This window comes from Haliotis rubra, unplaced genomic scaffold (assembly GCF_003918875.1).
Source record: "Haliotis rubra isolate DU_JTF1 unplaced genomic scaffold, ASM391887v1 Scf574, whole genome shotgun sequence".
Classification (NCBI taxonomy): Eukaryota; Metazoa; Mollusca; class Gastropoda; order Lepetellida; family Haliotidae; genus Haliotis; species Haliotis rubra.
Window position 1 is genome coordinate 706,060 of NW_025767273.1, and position 6,126 is coordinate 712,185.

Consider the following 6,126-nt stretch of genomic DNA (forward strand, 5'->3'; position numbering starts at 1 on the left):
TTTTGTGTCTCATGATTCTGAACGATGATAAGACGAACGCTACATTCGGTAATTTGACTGTTTTGTCAATAACGCCGGGCGGTATATTCGGGTGGTTTGGAAGAATATTTCTTCTTTTCGGAAATTCTTTATGAACTTGGGGAGAACTGTTGTTTTCAGGTCAACTGGTGCAGAGCTCTGCCTTTCCACGCTATTTATTGGTTGGCTAATACGTCCGCGAAATGCCGCGAGTGGCGTCGGCATTCGGCGGCATGGTACACCTGTTGAAAATGAAGCTTGCAGTGCTGTTTGTTATGGGGAAGCCGGCGGTTATTTTGTTTGGTATTTTGGCTCGCGGGGCGCGGCAATTGACCGAATTTTTATGGTAAATGACGGTTTCACGACTACTGCGTTGTTGTTGATACGCGCCGGATGACTTTTGACAAACCCGCATTCATATGTTGCCGATAACATTAATGAAAGTGTTTATACCGTGGAAAATCGTCGGTACGTATTGAACGATGAGATTTGCCCTGATATCCCGGAAGTTTTCGGGCCGGTGTATGACGATTATGCGCTTGTTTCATCTGAAGATATGTTCGGCTGATATTGATGGTTTTTGAGGTTGAAACCTCTGCCCGTTGTTGTTGACGTCCGCTGAACATGTCGCCTCGCTGCTGATGACCTTGTGTTCGGTCGGCAGGCTGAAGTGCGGATTCCCGAAGGATTTCGCTCCATTGACCGCTTTTGACGAATGACAACGGTGATAGAGACTTACTGTTATGCGCCGTTTCGAGAATTGCGTCTAGCGGAGCGTTGGGCCGTCGATTCGTGCCTATCGCCAGATCGTCATGGCCTCGGTGATCGAAACAGAGTCGAAAATGCCGGAACTTTGAAGCTGTTTCGAAAACGAGATGCCGATTCTTCTGGCCAAAGTAAGGCCCAAAAATGTTATGACAAAAAGATGACGGCAAGCTGCGAATGATGAAATAACGGCAAAATCCTGACTGTAGATGTTACGGAGCACGTTAAACGCAAAATGTCGAAAACGGACTGAATAATACTCACGTACCAATGGTATCGTACTTCAAAGATCTCATCAGAAGATACGAAACTGCTGGGCACGTCGTCGGTGTGTGTTTGATGCTCGGCATAACTGTGATGACTCTTTCACGTGATGTTGTCGACGGTAAAATCTGCAAATGAAGGCCGAAATGAGCGGCGGTATGACTCCTCACACACCAAATCTGCACGCTGGCGGTGATAAATGGCCCCAATTTATTTGTCGCCGGTTGTGATAATTGACAAGTCAATCGACATGGAGACGTATTTATTCGAAGTCTGAAGTATTCGCTAAATATCAGCGATATCTCTTCTGGTACATTTCTGAAGAAATCGACACAACAATAGAAGAAAGCGTTTACGCCTGGTGTTACCAGACTCAAACTGGTAATTCGATTATGGCGGCTGATAATTTATATTACGGTATGTGCAAGTACCTCACGAACAAATATCGACAAAGCCTTTGTTGTTGTTAAAATGCGAGAGGCCAACTGTTATCGTGCATATATGGCAAAATGGCAATATTTTAGGCTGTATGTTCATGAATCATTTAACACTTTCCGTTGATTGCTGCGTACTCTTCATCTTCTTTGTCAATGGCTGTCGACAAATCGTGGCAATATGGATGTTGTCCCCAAATCGAGATTTCTTTAGCTGCTGTTGCGAATGATTACGTTTTCGTCGTAACAAGCGAACACGAATAGCTTCAGGCGCGTTTGTGTTGCGACTGAAGTTGATTAATGGAAAATCAACATATTGATATGAGTACTAATTGACGTTCGGCATTCCGTGACCTCATTATTGTTTCGCTATTATGAAATATTTGGATCTTCATTTTCCGGCCGATCAAAACCTTTGCGGCTGGCCATTTCCTGTTTTTAGGCTGTTTGAACTAATGAATTTGTTTCGACTCGGCACAACGCGATATTGTAATGGATGCGAGAACTGAGGATATTTTCGGCTTTGAAAATATTACATCATATTTTAAGATTACTGTGGTGATTTGTACCGAACTGCATCATGGCTGCGTAATGATGGTCGAGTAATTTCGAATGCTGTGGGCTTCAATGAAATATCGTCGACCGGCGTGGAAAGTATTCAGCAATTATATTCGGCGGGAACTCGTTTGGTTTGAATGTTGATGTAAAATGTTTTCGTTAACTTTGAAGCGACGGTCGGATATGGCTGGCATTCGGGGTGACGCGACGAACATGGTCGTCGGTTTCGGTCGCGATAATCTGCGGACTTACAACGGGGTCGTAATGATGGTCCTTTGCTTTGTGAAATTGGGAATCTCTTCTGCGTGTAAAGTGACGTTATGAAGATGAAAATACGACGGAAGATCATGTTCTCGTGTTTCATGACGGACGGCGTCGCCATTATTGAACTTATTGATTTGACTTGGTGCTTTGCAAACGATATATAAAATAGCGATTCAATAACGATGACGCTATTAAATCGGCTGCCATTATAAAGTGTCGTCGTAATGAAACCGCTGAATTTCGACGATGCGTGAACAATGTTAAAATCGAAAGGATTCAACATGCCTCGGGCCGCTATGCTTTCCGATACTGGTTGTCTTATTCTTGTTATTCGATGAATCATACCCTGAACTGACATTGAACTGGTGCTGTTGTTGAGTTAACGCACCGGATGCTTTACGGTTGATGATGATTGTCGTACTGGATGCTACGGTGATGATGGTCACTAACACCATGGATGCTACAGTTGATCGATGGTCATCATGCCACGGATGCTGATGATGAACGGATATACAGTTGTTCAATTCACTACGGTGATGATGGTCATCCTTGCCACCGGATACCCTACGGTGATGATTCCGCCACCGGATAGTTGTTAGTCCTTGCCTGAATGCGAGGTACCACCGATATACGGTTGAGGAATCCTCGCTTACCTGGATGCCCCGGTGATGATCTGCCTGGATACGGTGTCGATGGTATCGCTTACCTGGATGCGGAATATCACCACAGATACTGATATGACGGAGATCCTTACCGGATCGCCTGGTGATCCTCGCTGCCTGGATACTGATGGAGTATCATACCCTGGATATTGATCCTCATACCCTGGATACTCAGTATTGTGGAGATCCTCCTTGCCTGGAGCACGATTTGTGTTGGAGTTGTCAGCACTTTTGGATGCTACCAGTTATTGTGGAATCCTCCTTACCCTGGATGCTGCAATTTGTTGGAATTATCCTTGCCTGGATGCTGCAATTTGTGGAGATTGTCCTTACCCGCGGATTACTTTGGTGTGGGTGTCCTTGCCTGGATTACTGGAAGTATTGGAGTTATCCTTGCCTGGATACTACGAATTTGTGTGGAATTATCCTTACCCTGGAATTACTGCAATTTATTGTGGAGATTATCCTTACCTGGATACTGCAATTGTGGAATTATCCTTTACCTGGATGCTGCTGTTGTTGGAAGATCGACTGCGTTTGTGTTGTTCTGCCGTCGGATAGCTACTGCAATTGTTTCCGGCTTTTTGTTGGCGAATTGGATTGATTCGATAACTATGTCCATCCATTTGTTCTATATTAACTTCGGTAGGCGGAACTAATCCCTATACTGATTGATTTCAGCTTAGATAACTACGCACCACCGCCCGATGATAGTCATCCTGCGTAATGCCATGTGCTTTAACGGCATCACCAACACTTCTTTATGGTGACTCTTCATCGGCTACTGGCGCAACACTCAATAATCCCCGCTTTAATTTTGAACAGAGACAACATATATACTCATCAATGCCGTGACGATGATGATGGTCAAATGTTTTGAAATAACTTTCCTTTAATGCGGCTCGAACACCGGAAATGAATGCATTATCTTCAATGACGAGCAGCACCAACCATATCCCGCTCGTTATTGATGATAACCATTAAATGAAAGTATCGCATCGTCATGGAATGATCAAACGTAACTGAACATGCGTTCATACAAAGGATAAAGTTTAATCATACCTGGTCGCGACCAGTTTTCGGATAATGTTGATTTTGGGTATTTCGCTCGGTGAATATTGACGCAATGACGAAGTGATAGCTGATCGTTTGAAGATTCATTCTTGAAACTGTTGGTGAATTTATAGTCGGCGTCGAACGCAGGAACATATGTTGAACATCAAAGAATGACTTTTGAATAAAACGATGAGCTTTGACGCCAAGCGCAACTTTTTAATATCGAACTTATGTATTTTCTTGATGGAGGAACTGTGATCATGATTGATTTCATTAGATACATATCGAAGGCAGGGTTATATTGTAATTAACGTGAACGAGAGACGACGCCGTCATATCATTACCTGTTGGTAGAATTGTTCAGATACATCGAAAACTGACGTTAAAGGCGTGTGCTCGTGTATGCGTAGACGTTGATATCGATCACTGTAATGTCTTACGCACTTCACTTTAATGATTTCTGTCATCGGAACCTTCGAATCATTTCAATGCATCTACAACTACGGTTATAACTCGAAAGCGTATTGTCAAATGGCATTGCATTTATTAGATAACGATTGTATATTCCCCGTCAATCATCGGTTGTTGTACGATAAATGAAGAACGATATTTCGACGGAGATAAATAACATTTGATGAGTTGAAATTACTGATGTCGTGAAGAGGCGGTTTGTTTGCTATCATTGTATCGGTCTGGTACGGCGTATCGTTAAACTACTTCGAACGAGACACGACCCTATCGAACGATTTCGGCGCTACGGCACCGCCGGTCGTAACTTTTGGCGGGTTACGGGTTGCAAAACTCTACCGAAAGGTCGATAAAGTCTGCACTTCGTAACTAACCCTCGCCGGACCGTCTCGTCATGCGGCTGGGCTTAACATTTCGCTGACGCAGACATTATTGACATATCTTAACTGGAATGTGCATGGTGCGATAATGCCTGTTTATTCGTTGTGGGCTCCCGAATGCGGGAAGGGCATAACAATGTTTACTGATCTTGCGCTACTCGAAGGTGCGCGATGACGGCGTTTTTACCGAACGGCAGTCGCTTGTGTATGGACGACTGGTCGCACATGGCGCGTGGTGTTATGGAACGTTTATTCCAGTAAAGGTGGTATACCGGCGATATTGATGAATTGACCAGATCTATTGATTGACTGAACAGAAATCGAACCAGCCAAGCTGGTAACTTTCCTTTATCATTTCTCAGTCTCAACCGAGTTCATATAGTCCTTTTGTTCATTGAACAAATCGAGAATGGATCCTCAGAAATGCTGTTTGTAATGTTTGACGATTGTAGTACTTTCCTCGGTTCAGGTGATTCGGAAAGGGTGATCGTGTTTGCTTCGGTGACGATAGTCGTAGCTATTGTACCGGGAAGATAAAGCTGATCGAAGACTTATTGATTGGCGAATTCACGTCGTCACCCGACTGAAGGCATCATTTCTCAAATGTTTGTCATTGATTTCGTAAACCTGCAACTAGCGTGAATGTTGAAGGTCTGTATGCATATATTGAAGATGAGGCTGTCATGTTTGGTTCATTGACCCGGCTGAATGGTGAAAAGATGGCGAGCGCTTCAATCGTGATGCTAACTGGGTGGCATCACGATCTGTGCGGAAATGTCCATCCCGCTATGTTAACATTAAAGTAAATAATAAGATCGGTTAACTTGTTCACCGAAATCACATATCTGAGATAAAATATTTAAGGGGCATCGTACGCTGTTGATGATGACTTAACTTTATGCTGGCGCCGACCTTTGCGGCTGGCGGCACTTGTCCGGAGCATGACTTAACCACCGCTGTGTGATACTACGCCGAAGAGACTATTACTACTGATGTCATTCTGTACTGCTATACGGCGTATTGACTGTCGTCGCATTATGACTTGCTCGCTCTGCTCATGAACATGGAAATGGCGCTGACACCTTAACGATAGGCTTATAACGTGATGGAGCTAAATTGTTTGGGTGTTTGAGGAGACCGGTAACTTCTGCTTTCAGTTATTATTATTACATTGTGATATGGATAATGTATGGCGCATGTCAATGCGCTTTCGAAGACTATTTTCGCTCGTTTTGGTTGTCGTCTCGGCGACATCGT